This window comes from Sceloporus undulatus, chromosome 6 (assembly GCF_019175285.1).
Source record: "Sceloporus undulatus isolate JIND9_A2432 ecotype Alabama chromosome 6, SceUnd_v1.1, whole genome shotgun sequence".
In the NCBI taxonomy this organism is placed as follows: Eukaryota; Metazoa; Chordata; class Lepidosauria; order Squamata; family Phrynosomatidae; genus Sceloporus; species Sceloporus undulatus.
Window position 1 is genome coordinate 72884211 of NC_056527.1, and position 15001 is coordinate 72899211.

The 15001-nt window shown below is 41.1% G+C and overlaps 2 long non-coding RNA genes across 2 annotated transcripts in view; one reads left to right on the plus strand and one right to left on the minus strand.

Moving 5' to 3' along the window:
* The window catches only part of LOC121935695, a 15414-nt gene extending 4753 nt beyond the window's left edge, over window positions 1-10661 (minus strand). The window contains exon 1 of the long non-coding RNA XR_006104838.1: window positions 10618-10661. This is a non-coding gene — a long non-coding RNA (uncharacterized LOC121935695). The remainder of the gene's footprint in view (window positions 1-10617) is intronic.
* The window catches only part of LOC121935694, a 225720-nt gene that overhangs the window by 167704 nt on the left and 43015 nt on the right, over window positions 1-15001 (plus strand). The window lies entirely within an intron of this gene.

Genomic DNA, 15001 nt, shown 5'->3' on the forward strand with positions numbered 1-15001 from the left:
TATCTATCCATCTATCTATCTATCTATCTATCTATCTATCTATCTATCTATCTATCTATCTATCTATTTATCTATCTACCCATCTATCTATCTGGCAGAAGGCACCCTGATAGATCTATCTATCTATCTATCTATCTATCTATCTATCTGTCTGTCTGTCTGTCTGTCTGTCTGTCTGTCTGTCTACCCATCTATCTATCTGGCAGAAGACATCCTGAACACCTAACTGAAGGTGGATTCTGACACAGGGGTGGGGGGGATGGCTGCGGGGGGGGCAAGGGTCACTGGTGCTTTGTCCTGGGTGCCAGAGCTGCCAGGACTTCCTGGGCTGCCCAGCCTGGCCCCTAGTTGCAGATGCAAACTGCTGTTTTGCACCTTTGGGCGGCATGGCCGTAGAATAGCAGGATCCTGAGTACAGCAGCTGGAGCTGAGTGGCAAGGATTTATCTAGACTCAAGGCCAAGTGCAGCAGCCAGAACCATGTGGCAAGGGGTTTGACTGGTGTTGTCACTCTTTTGCTACCGGAAATAGTGGAGCCAAACTGGCCTGTGTCAATCGCTGCATCACTTCCCACTGTCCCTCCCGCTGCTGCTGCCCAGCCTCTGCTTCCCCCAAGAAATGGCACCGACTTCCTGCGCCATGTGGCCTGAAATAGGCCCAATGGGCAATCAGGGACAGGAGGCCCACAAATCCCACCCCTCCCGGCCTCCCCACTAATGCCCAGCATGCTTAGCCCCACCACCAGCCAATGAGATGGCACTTCTGCTCCTCCCCCAGGTGCACTTTAGAGTTATCCCAGCTCCCTGACTTACAATCTTCTATTGATGGGTATGCATTACTCTTTTGAAACACTCATCCTGACTATGCCCACACTATGCCCATTAGAGAGACAATATATGATGTTTCACCTATCATTTTGAAAATACATTTGATTATTTTATACTGACATGAAAATTCCATACATGTTAACAGACAGAGGGAACGACAGATGCCATGCTTTGGTGGTCATTTTGTTCCCTGCTCAGGTAATGTTTGATTGTTATTCTGTCGTGATTTTTGGTTTGTTTTAATTGATGGTGTAAACTACTTCCTAAGGGACTAAAAGGTGGGATATAAATATTTCAAGAACTAAATTAATAATAAATAAATATTGCACCATCCTAATTATAGTACTGATGTGTATTTCCATTTCAGCAAATTTAGTCTCACTGACCTTATTAAAATATCATAAATAGAATTGTCAACTAGATTCCTTCACAATAAGTATTGAAAGGCATTTGAGAATTGCTAAATTTATACAATATTGCCCTGTCAGTTTGTTTAAATAACCCATGATGTCTGCCTCCAAACTGCTCCACCCTTATCCACTCACCTCAAAACTTTTTGAGTTGCCCCTCAGTACTGAAATAGCAACCTACAAACAAATCACAATAAAAATGCATGCTTGACTAAACAATAGATTTCATATAAATTTGAATCTGCAGCATTTCCAGAACCACCAACCAACAGAGTAGATAATGTGATCCTTGGGGATTCACCACAGTCATCTTTAACATTGATCTCCTCAAGGAGCAAGATGACAAAAACTGACTATAAAATCAATAGTAAGAGACCTCTCTAATTCTATGCTTTGCTGACCATAAAATTCAAGAAAAATCCACAGATCTGCTTTAGTGATGTGGGAGCAAGAGCCTTTCGGGTTTGTGATATTTTCCTGTTATAAATCCCATGATTCAGGTTTTATAATTGCTAAGGAAAAATCTGCTCCTTTAAAGTTGCAATAGACTGAAGTCTTGAAAACCATGTTTTGTGTTTGTAATAGGAAATAGGCACAGGGAACATGTCTTAAGCAATGTCCTTCCCTTTCCAGAAGGCTAAAGTATAGTATATTCAGCCCCATCATTGAGGACCTCTGCAGCCTTTTGCTCCACAAAACAAACTGTAACTAGTTTAATTGATATATCTCAGTTCTATTCCAAGTGGTAATACCCAGACCACTTCCCATCCATGAGCAATCAGCTACCACTTTGCAAAGAGTTTTGAGGAAAGAAGGAACAAGTTGTAGCTAATGGGCACAAATACGTTACCAGTCCGAGGAATATTAGGGGCAAGGAAGGCTATTCTCCCACACCAAATTGCTTGAAAGTCATGCTTTATTTGTACAACCAGTGAAATCAGTGAGAACAAAATTTCACTGAAGGAATTAAAATTAAAGGCACACTGATTTATATTGCAACTTGACTATGGTGTATTCTTGCAACAGAGGATGCACACAATATTAATGTTGTCCATCCTTCAGACATTTGTGACTGTCAGTGCCTTCGCGTCAACTCTATTGTTGTTATCTTGGCAAGATTTATTCAGAGAAAGTCTACCACTACCTTCCTCTTAGGCTGCTCAAGTGTTACATGCCCAAAGTCACCAAGGGGATTTCCATGGCTAAGCAGGGACTAATGCTTCTAACCATGTTCCCCTGGAGTTCTAGACCAACACTCAAACCACTACGTCATACTGACTCTGGTAGCTTACATTTATTAAATTGTGAATCATTTTAAAGTTCCACCAGTTGCAACATTAACCAACCTCAGATCAACTTTTGCTGGTACAGGGAGCCACAAAGTGACTGTCTATACATCTCTACTGATGGACCTCCCATATGTGGAGAGGTTGGAAAGGAGATGTTCAGCAAATGGCTTGGGTGGGTCAGCAGAGACTTATCATATACAGGATTCAAAATCTTCTCAGTCCCTTGTTGGGCTCTCAATAGACAAAAACATTTAGAACAGCCCCAGAATTTGTCTAGATGCAAGCAATGGAAAGAAATCATTTTAAAAAAAAAGCTCTGGAGGAAAAATAGCAAACGTCACTCCTTCCTCATTTCTGCTCATTTCAGGACGCTAGGTAAACTTTGGATGCTGTGAAGACTGAGTTTTCTGCAGTGAACTATAGTGTTGTTCTTTCTTTTGATTAATAATAAATTGTTTGGTTAAAACTAGGCTGCAACATGAGAGTTAGGCGCTTTACAGACCGCCCAAAAGGGCGGTCTGCCAGCGCCAGTGTTTGCTGCACCAGGGAATCTCAGTGGACAAACCGCACAATTCCTTGGCGCAGCAAAAAGAACCCGCAAAAAGTGGGTTCTTTTTGTGGTGTGGTAATAACAACGCAAGGCGTGCCATTCAGAATGTAGAATGGGTGCATCCATTTTGTACGTGCTCGGCACGTACTAGGGTTAGGGCATCCGGAAAGGACTGGTGCATCTGGAACGTGCCTATGTGTGATGTAATGGTCTGAGCACTGGATAACGTCTCTGGATATAAGGGTTCTTAATGATAATAATTCTTAATGAGAAAGTTCTTCCTAAAGTTTAGATGGAATCTCTTTTCCTGTAGTTTGAATCCATTGTTATCTATCCCAGTCTCTGGAGCATCAGAAAACAAGCTTGCTCCATCTTCAAATCTTTTTAAATATTTAAACCTTTCAAATATTTAAAAATGGCTATCATGTCACCTCTTAACCTTTTCTTCACCAGGCTAAACATACCACTTTAGGGCATAATTTTCCAAATCTTTTTCCATTTTTGTTGCCCTCCTCTGGACATGTTCTATTTTGTCAATATCCTTCTTGAAATGTGATACCCAGAACTGGAAAGAATATTTTAGGTTAGCAGTGGCATCCCTGCCCCTGGTGTCACTCGCTGAAGGGGCAGGGCTTCCAGGGGCAAGACTGGTGCTATTGGGGAGCAGTGGCACTTCCTGGGGTTGTGGCCAAAAGGGTGCACTCAGCCTTCTCCTTCGTTACTGAGGCATCATTCTCCTCATGAGTAGAGAAGTGCAACAGCAGCAAGTTTAGGAGGGCAGTGCTCAGCCTTCTCCTTTGCTGCTGTAGGGGCATTCTCATCATGAGCAGAGTAGCACCATGGCAGCAAGGTCAGAAGGCTACTACTATTGCAGCAAAGTCAAGAGAAGTGCACTCACTCCTCCTCACACCACAGCAGGAGAAGGGCACAACCAGGTGTCACCCCACTTCTGGGGTGTCACCCAGTACAGGCTACACCCCCCTAGTGAGGCCACTACAGTTGAGGTCTGACCAAAGCAGAATACAGTGATACTATTACTTCTCTTGATCTAGACATTATACTTGATAGAGAGTACACATAGTGGTTAGAAAGCCTGATTAAGGAGTAAAGAGACAAATGGTTTGGAGAAACAAAAGCTTTATTATAGGAACTCCATTTTAAGATAGGGAAGTTACTCAGATTGCTAATCTAACCTACCTTCATTCTTCAGAAGTGATGAGAGAGGACTGTCAGGAAGAGAAGAGGTGGAGACAGACCCCAATGAATATCAGTTTACATCACAGAGGAGTCAGAATAGGTAGACAAGGAGGGAGAACACTTTAGGTGACACATCCTATCTAACTTTATTACTACTGCCTGCTCTGAGGCATTCTTGACTCTTCAGTGCCAAGCAGTATTGCATATCCAACACCACTGCTCAATTATGCATGCACAAGTCCACAAGATTCATCTTCTCTTCTCTAGCTTCATAATGGTTTCTGGGCAATGGCTTGATAAAGAGTCTGCAATCATGTTTTCTGTTGGACAGTATTTTAGCTTGATAAGTCTTTGTTCCTGTGCATCTTTTATGAAATTATACCTTGTTTCAACACGTTTAAATTGAGTACTGATCTTCTCTGCCTGAGAAATCTTTATACATCCTTAGTGGTCTTCATATATCTTTGTTGGGGTTGGGCCTTCTGTCTCATAGTCTAACAGTAACATTTGTAGCCATTTTAGTTGTTTAGATGCTTTGTGGCTGATACATATTGTCAAGTTTGGGCTGATCCTGCCATGATATTGTGCTGGGGGAATCCTGTTTTGTATCATGTGTTTGATACAACTGTGATGTGTGTGCATGGTTTCAACTGGAAGGTATGACTTGGTGGCTTGTTATATATAAACATGCTGTGGGATAGAGAAAGATGGAGGGTTTACCTCAAGTGTGTTAACTGAGAGGTATGTAGCATGATATATGTGCTGACTGATTGGCATTTGATCCAACCCTAATACTTTGATGCTGTGTATAGAACTGTTGCTAGGTTGACTGACATATGTATGCCTGGATATACGTATGACATATGTATGTCTTATACATAGCTACTGATTTATAATAATGTGATACATTATTCTTACTAGTTGGTATACTGTAGTATGTAAAACTGGATTGTGACATTTTGAGGAAAATATAGAAACTGTTATGTGGGAAATGAACAGGTAAGTTAGATGAATAGTTATATAGATAGCAAAATGTGTGATGTTTTTATGTGTTGAAATGTTTTATCTGCATAGTCTGAGATAGCTTCAGCGAGAGAGTTGGTATCAATTGGGTCTCCTGAATTCTTTGGTAAAGTAATGTGTGGGAAGTGTTTTTCCTTTACAGCTTCCAAAGACTAGTAAAAGGCAATTCTTGCAAACAAGCTAGTAAGATATGAGTAGACAATATGACTGTTAGGTGGATGGGAGAGATCTGTCTTTACAACAGTACATGTGAAAGTAATCCGGAGTCTTAGTAGACCACAAGTTAAACATCAATCAACAGTGTGATGCATCAGCTTAAAAAGCCAATTTGATTCTAGACTGCATCAGTAGAAGTATAGTGTTTGGATCAAGGGAAGTAATAGAACCACTCTATTCTGCTTTGGTCAGGCCTCACCTGGAATACTATGTCCAGTTCTGGGCACCACAACTCAAAAAGGATGTTGACAAGCTGGAGCATGTCCAAAGGAGGGCAACCAAAATGGTGAATGGTCTGGAAACCCTGCCCTATGAGGAGAGTCTTAGGGAGCTGGGTATGTTTAGGATGGAGAAGAGAAGGGTACGAAGTGAAATTATAGCCCTGTTTAAATATTTGAAAAGATGCCATACTAAAGATAGAGCAATTTTCTCTTCTGCAGCTCCAGGGAATAGGACCCATAGCAATGAATTTAAGCTACAGGAAAGGAGATTCCACCTCAGCGTTACAAAGAATTTCCTGACACTAAGAGCTGTTTGTGGAATACGCTGCATCAGAATGTGATGGACTCTCCTTCTTTGGAGGCTTTTCAAGAGGCTGGACTGACATGTGTCTGGGGTGCTTTGATTGTGTATTCCTGCATTACAGAGGGTTGGATGTGAAGGCCCCTGAGGTCTATGATTCTATGAAAAGATTTCAGGATGGTCTATGCTGATTTTAAGATATAAAGGATAAATGGCATGTTTTGATTGCAGTTAATTTGACCCATGGCTCCAGCAACTATGACATGTTTTTGTCAATTTTGTATGCATACATTTTTCATGGGTTGGACTTCATTAGCTGATTTTTCCCTTCATTTTGCATCTTTTAGTAACTTCTTTCAGTTGTGCTAGTACTCATATAAAATGTTTATAGTTTTTAAAAAATTAAAATGCAATTCCCCACCCTACTTTAACTTATGTTTGGCGACAAGGCTTGCTGTGGCACATGCTCACTAGGAACATGTGTTATTTAGTAACTTAAATGACATAAGCAATCTGGTTTAATTAAGGACCCTGGGAAAGGAGGAAGAGGTCGGGTTTAGTAGCTTGGTTGGTTTGTTCTATTAATAATACCAGTGAATTGAATCAGTGTGTTCGTATTTATGGCATTTAATTGTTTGTCAACAAATATCTTAAACTAGAAAGTAAAATATCTCTTATCTCAATCAACCTCTGTGGACATTTTCTAAGGGCATTTTTTGGAGAGAGATATGTGACACTTTCCCCACTGTCTGTGTTGTCTCTGAGTAACACCAAGGAAATGTTTTTAATTCTTATAATGGCCTTCTTTTTTTCCTATTTATTTAACCATTTTTAAAAACTTGTAAACAAAGTACATAGGAAGAGAAATCAATTGCTCTCAGAGACACAAAGAAACTTCTGGCCCATTGAGGTTCCACATCCATCTTATGAAGAGTGAAATGAGACAGTGGGGATTCCATTCCATGATTTGAAGGCACCAGCTGCTCCTTCTTCCCCTTCTCTGCATAGGAAGAAGGAAGAAGTGAATCTGGCAATAATTGGAGTTGTATCTGATGAAGCTTTCATCCCACCATCATTTTGTCCCATTCATTGCATGCTGCCATCAGCCAGCACTTACAATCCTACCTTCTTTTTCACCACTGCAGACTTTTTCATAACACAACAAATATGTTAAGGAGAAAAAGACGTAATAGCCACATCTGCTGTTGTTCACCTTCAAGTCATTTTCAGCTTATGGTGAAAATGTCACTGTTTTTTGTTTGTTTTGTTTTGTTTTGGGCATAATTTGTTCAGAAAGGGGGTTGCCTTTGCCTTCTTCTGAGGCTAAGAAAGTGTAACTTGCACAAGATCTCCCAGTAGGTTTCCATGCCAAGTAGGGAATTAAACTCTGGTCTTCAGTGTCTGTGGACGTCAACCTGCTGTTTCATTGCCATCATGTTAGTTTAAAGAAATGGAAACATATTAGTTTGGAAAACGTCCATTATCATACTTCTCTGCCATAGTGCTAAGGTGCTTCTTTGGCAATCTGTAGTCTGATGCTCTCTCTTCTGCATGGCCTCCACAACCACAACTTTCTGCCCTATACCCTACCAGCATGTCTTTGGGGTTTTATTATTTTTATTTCTACCACAATTGCACAATTATGGCAATGCAATGTAATTTTTAAAAAGAAAAGAAATAGAAAAGGAAAGGAATCCAGCCTACTTGGGAATTGTGAGGGGAAGGCAGGAGAGAGGGAAAAGAGCAGAATCTTGCCCACTCATACCACATAACTATCTGAGAGGTGGAATAGCAGGAGGAGGCATTTATCGCATGATGGAAATCTATAGTGGAAAAGCAGCACATTTGGGAGGCATTGGCAGGTTTTATGTCAATGAAAAGGAGCATTCCAGGAATGGATGGAATATACAAAGCAGCATCAGGACAAACACAACATCGTGTAACAAATACTGGCCAAAGATTTATTAATCCTGTTGGAATTCTACTTTGTAACCCTCATGTCCATAGTCCAATACTCAGACCACTACACCATGCTGGCTTACTAGCTGCATAGTACATTCTAATTGCTAGCTTAAGGAACCATGCATCTAATTGCATTTAACTGGCCTCTGCAGGTTCTGGCTGAGCCTCTACCTAATGCACAAAGTGCAAGGGGGGAGTGAAGGTGGATCTCCAGGCTCAGTCTTGAGAGGTGTCTATGCTATACTTCTGAAATCTCTTTTGTTTCCACCACTACAACCCAACATTTTCTCCCATCAAGTTCTATTCCATCACCTCTCCCCTTTCAGCAGTGAATAGGATTATGGAGGCAATCTAAATTATTTTTTCTAGAGAGAGATAGAAACAGCAAGATAGACTCAAATACAGGGAAGGAATGTAGGTGACAGTAAAATAATACTGTATAACATTTAATGTTTTAATATTTTATGGTACTAATCACAGTTGCAGTACTCGTAATGTGGAATGGTATCTTCAGTTATATGACAGTGTCTGCTTCATAGATTCCATTGGTCTAGTCACATAAACACTAGCCAACTAGTCGGATACTGACAGCCATATAGTTCCAAGGCTGCTGTTAAGCTGAAATTGCCATAGTGTAAGTTATTATGCCAATGTATATCACTTCAATAATGTGTCTGTTAAGGTTGTAGCCCTTTGCAGATTAAACTTCCCAGAAGAGGAGGTTAAGTGATCATGGAATGCCCTTAACAGAACATGGGAAGCAGTTTGGCGTTTTAAATTAATGGAATATTATTCATTCATCATTTCTTTTCTCTAATAATGTAACATTTACATAAGAAGGTCCCCTCCCTTTAAAGGGGGGAGTAGAAAATATAAAGAGCTGTGGGCAACAATAACTTATTTGACATCAAGTTACACAGGTTCCGTGTGTTTATTTCCTCAAATATTCAATTAAAGTCTTTCCTTGCCAAGGCAGCTGCTGCTTTGCACAGCACATATGCTGCCTCTTAGATACAGAGCAGCTTTCGAGAAACAACTGCCAACATGTTCTTGTAACTTTGGTAATCATTTCATGTCCAGTATCAGCACTTTTAAAAATCAAATGCTTGGTAAAATTATTTGTGTCTTTGGCATCACAAGGGGAAGTGGATCTAGAAAGTACATTTGGGCTGGTTAGTAATTTAGAGAGAAAGATGGTAATCTCGTCCCTTATTCATATTACATAAATTTTCCACAGGAGTACCTATGTCTCCTTGCAGTTCACTGAGCTTAGTCATCAAGTGACAATGGTTATAAATAGTGTGGATAAAGCTACTTGTTGTGGTATTCTAAAATCTACTCAGGCCAACCAAAGAAGTCCAACTGTGACTTTTAACATGTTTGTTTGGGCCAAAAGAACTGATCATTTACATCAGTTCATGCTTTTTGTATAACTGTCTTCCCTTCCCTCCCCTGCCCCTGGAAAGTATATACCATATTTTCAATTGTGAAGTTCCCCAGTCAGTTTACAAATATTAAAATCATAGAATCATGGAGATGGAAAGACCATTCAGTCCAAATATTAAATAATATTTAAAGTACAGCATCATAAAATAACCACAACATGTCTACTCAGACGTAAAGCCCACAGAGTTTAATGCCTGCAACTCAAAAAGTTTTAAAGGGCCATGAGAAGAAAAAGATCTTTGCCTTGGCCAAAAAGATAATAGTGTTGGTTCTAAATGAACCTCCTTAGAGAATAAATGCTAAAGGTGAGCCATCACAACTGTTATAAACAAACTCTCCTGTCTGTCAACTAATTGTTATTAGGGATTATATTTAAAATGTGTTATTTATAATGCCCTAAATTGAATAACTAATTCCAAATGGAACAGATCTACTGAATCAGTGGGAACTCAGGTGGGTTACAAACCGCCATTAAGTACGCAATCTGCGCGTACTAGGGTTAGGAAGGGCCGTATTAGGGTTAGGAAGGTTCTTACCTTCCTCACGGCCCTTTCTTCCAGTACGCGCGGAGCGCGTCGTAAATGGCGGCACCCATCCACATGGGCGCCACCATTTTGACGTCTTGGACGCTGTGCGTCCAGATGTGTCGCAGCAGAAGTGACGCCACGAGGGCATTCTCTGCCCCTCGCGGTGCCACTTCTGCGTTTCGAAAAGGAGCGCCATTTTGGTGCTCCTTTTTCACTGCACAGGGAAGCCCCGCAGTCTGGCCGCTGGGGCTTCCCTATGCAGCGAATGGAGGCGGCGGGGAAACGGCCCCTTCAGGGCTGTTTGTAACTCACCTCAGTAAGTCACCATTTATGTAAATTACATTAGTTGAACTCACAATTAGATTTAAGTCAATATTTTTGTGCTATTTTCCTATATTAAGTCACACAGAATTAAGCAAAATCCTGCCATCCTCCCCAAACCCCACTGGTGACAGGAACCTGGGCAAATGGATCAAGGAGAAGAAATCATAGTGAAATGTTATTAGCAAATGTTATTACTTTGTTAATTTGAAACATTGTTAAACATTGTTAATTTTCACAAAATTATCATCTCAGTCAATAGCAGTGTCTGGAAAAGGATTGTAGGAAGACAGAAATCATCAGAGAAGAAACTTGCTCAGAATGTTACCTTGGATCCAAGAGAGATTTTTCTTCCACAAAAGCCTGGTTCTTGCAGCCATCATGCTATTAAAAATAAAATGGGAACATATCACTTTCAAGGCATCCATCACTGCACCTCTCTCAACTGAACAACTGGGGCTCTTGCCCCCATCATGCTCTTTTCCTGACCTTTATATAAAAGGACAAAATCAAGGTTTGCTTTTTGGAATTTATATTTTTTGTAATATTTTCGATCCATGGATGCTTGAATCCATGGATAAAAAATCTGTAGATATGGAAAGCCGACCATAATTATAGTTCTGAGATGTTTAATATACATGAACATGGTCTTTGGCTAATACAGTGCGTCCGTGTCATAGCGGACGCGCCTGCGGGAGCGGTGGGGCACAAGGGGCAGCGCATTCCATTAAGACTAAAGGGGCCATGCGCCTGTGGCGCACATGTGCCGCTGCACCATGCATGAGCCCTATTATTATTATTATTATTATTATTTTAAGTAAAAGTAAAAAATTTTATTCGGTCATTGACCAATACAAAAATTGACAATATAACCATTACACAGTACAGTTATTTTAAAAAATGTCTATACAATTTCAGATACAATTTTAGATCAGTTGTAAACATTTCAGCTTTCGTCAGCAACCAGTTGGGGGCATAATTTACGTACAATATAGCAAAATTTTGCCACCTTGTGAAGAACATTTGGTTTTCGGTTATCCAAGAGATAACGTAAATAGAAAGTGTCAGTATGACCAGGGTATTTATTTAGGAGAGGCGTGATCAGCTGATGGCGAATATCTTCATAAAATTGACAGTACAGAAGAACATGCTCTGTCATTTCAACACCCCCATTATTTTCAATGGGGCTCGAGCATACGCATTTTTTTACGTGGGGGGGGGGTCTGGCACACTGTAAAACATTACAACTGGGCATATATTTTGTCTGAAACATATTTGGCACAAAGTACTTTACTCATTTAATTCTACAAGGGTCAACTGTAACAAAAATTAACATTAGAAAAGTAAGATTTGCATAGAAAGGTGAAATTTTTAAAAATGAAAATCTGAAATAATAGAATACAAAGAAGGAAAAGACAGATCAAAACCCACTCAATGGGTCCACCCTTAATGGACAGTTCAAAGCAGCTAAATTTATTGATAATCTTAATTGATCTTTTGTGGAGTGTCTCTGCTTGGCATCAGCTTCTCTTGCCTAGTGTGAGAGGTTGATAGATCCACATTATGACATTTTCAAACGCTGCTTTATAAGTTGACACGAAGAGAGCACTGCTGGACAGGAATCTCTATTTAAACCTATTGTTGTTTGAAATCATTTCTGGGAGAGAGGTATTATGCTTTGCATTTTTGTGTTTGTGTTTTTATATCATGAGGGAAAATACTGATTAAACTCTCATGGTTAACTGAATAGGCAGGAGTTGTGGCCTAAGTCTCTCATGATACATCTCCATTTCATTGTGTCTACGTGTGCCTGCTCACACACACTTGTGTGAGAGCCTATGGGAGATCTCTGAAGATCCATTCAGAATCAGAGGAAATCACAGATATTCTTGTTTAATATGATTGGTGGCCTTAAAGCTTAGAGATAGCTTTCTTGTTTCTTTTCAAGTTGTAAACTATATATATTCGGCCCTCCAAATTCGCCGGGGTTAAGGGCGCAAGACCCCTGTGACTGTCAAAAATCGTGAATAACTCCCCCCCCCCCCCCCCCCACAAAAGCGAGTTAAAGGGAAGGGTAGGTGGGGAAAGAGGAGCAGTCACGTGTGCTCCTCTTCTTCCCCTGCCCTTCTGTCCCTTTAACTGGCTCTCCTCCCCTTTCCCAGGCAGATGTTTGCCTGCTTTGCCCAGACACTCATCTCCCTGAGAAAAGGGCTGGGAGGGAAATGGGCAAGGCAGGCAGCCATCTGCCTGGGAAAGGGGTTTGGAGGGATAGATCCATCCCATCTCCCAGCCCATTTATAGGAGGATCAGTGCCTGAGCAGGGCAGCCAACCATCTGCCTGGAAAAGGGGGTTGGAGGGATTGATCCATCCTCCATTCCCTTTCCTGGGCAGATCGGTGCCTCAGCAAGGCAGCAATCCGACCAGGAAAGGGGCGGAGTTGCCCTGTATACCTTCCCAGCTTCTCCCTCCTGGGCCCCCCCCCCCCCCGGAGAAAAGGAAAAGAGATGAGCAGGAGTGTGCATGCACAGAGGCCTTGACTTCACGAATAACCAAAACCATGAATATCATGTCCATGAATGTGGAGGGAGAAGCAGACATGCCTAGTCATTAATATATAACAAAGGCTTGCTCAAATCTCTGAAAATCTTTTGAGTCAAACAGAGATTTTGTTCAAATAAGTTGCACATTTATTTATTTGAAATAGATTTATTCATATTTTATCCATACTGCCCATACTTGCAAGACTCATTTAGTTAGTTCAAGTTGTATCAGTTAGAGTCATTTGTATGAACCAAATAGTTTAGTCAGTGCTACCAAAAGTAATTCAAGTTCTGTTGCCAGAAAAAAAAATCTAACATTGACAAATTCTTCTCTATTTGTGGTACTGGTGTGTGGTAGAAGACCTGCCCCATTTTTATTGTTCTAAACTATGGTTGTGAATGGATTTACTGGTGCATTTATTAAATATGGGATAAACAAATAATGTCTTGCACAACCAATTAAAAAATAGTACCAATGTAGTAAAAAATAATCTCACAACAAATAAGTAAAATGCAGCACAGTATACAAGCCAATAGACAGAACACAACAAAATACAATACAAATGTAAAAGTTAAAGCAAATCACCAGGTACAGAATTAAGCCACAGTGACTGCCGCAGTAACTGTAGTAATAGATATAAAGTAAGTAAGATGCTTTAAATTCCTAAATGCCCAGGAGAGCAAAAAAGAAAAGAGAGGAGAGGACTTCACCTGGTACTAAATGGACAATAATGTGGATCCCAACTAGACCTACCTTGGGAGAGCAATGCAGAGCTGGGGAGCACAAGCAAATTAAAACAAAACCTTGCTTCTATAGTCACTTTCTGAACTTTAGCCTGAGGGGTGTTTCAGAAATGCATAACCAAACAAAGGCTAGGGCCCATGTGGAGGTCTAGCCATGGTGGGGCTGGAAGAAAGGGGTAGGTTTTTTGTTTTGTTTTTTTGGTCATCATTACCCGTGAGCAGAGCCACCCAGTTGTAATAGGATCAAGGGCCTATTATGCTTCTTTAAATGCCTTTACATTAAGACACAGCTGGTGGGAGATATTCTGCAGGGCACTAAGGTCCCAGTTAGTGTACAGTTTTCTAAGTCAGTATCAGCAATTTGAATTGAACATCTCTGCAGCAAATTACACTGTGAAATGACTAACCTAGGATCACCTGGTGGGATTTCCCATGTGTTGGGCTATGAGCTTGAGTCCCCTTCAGTGCCAGTGCAATGCTTTAATCAGACCACATTACCGCACTACCCTCTTATAGTGCTGCTATTCCACTTTAACTGCTCTGTCTGCCTCCTGTTGCATTCTGAGGCTTGTAGTTCAGTGAGGCCTAAGAGCTCTCTGGCTAAGAATTCTAAAATCCCCTCCTTAAACTGCAGATCCCAGGATGTAACAGGAAGCAGCCAGAGCAGTTAAAGTGGGATAGCAGTACTATAAGACTGTAGTGCGATGATCTTGCTGGTATGGTTTATCCCTGACACCATTGCAGAGGAAGTGATGTTAACACTCAGCCTTCGCAGGCAAACGCCATGGCTTCAGGCTGCTCTTGAATCACCTTAACACAAATGTGGGCCCAGGTCCCTCAACAGCTTAAAACGTGATTTTCACACGCATCTCAAGGGAAGTCTCATGAGACGACATAGCCCATGAGACTTCATATGCGATTTGGCTGGCCCATATTTATCGTAGAGCCATCCAGTCCACCCCCCCCTGCCATGCAGGAACTCTCAATCAAATCATACCTGACAGATGGCCATCTAGCCTCTGTTTAAAGACTTCCAAGGAAGGAGACTCCACCACACACCGAGGGAATGTGTTCTACTGTCAAACAGCCCTTACTGTCAGGAAGTTCCTCCTAATGTTGAAGTGGAATCTTTTTTCCTGTAGCTTGCATCCATTGCTCTGGGTCCTAGTCTCTGGAGCTGCAGAAAACAAGCTTGCTCCCTCTTCAATATGGCATCCCTTCAAATATTTAAATAGGGCTATTGTATCACCTCTTAACCTTCTCTTCTCCAGGCTAAACTTCCTTAGCTCCCTAAGTTGTTCCTCATAGGACATGGTTTCCAGACCCTTCACCATTTTAGTTGCCCTCCTTTAATAGTTCCCCTTCTCTTTCTTGTGCACAAGTACTTTAACTGAAGGCCCTCACATCATCCCCCTTTCTCCTCACAC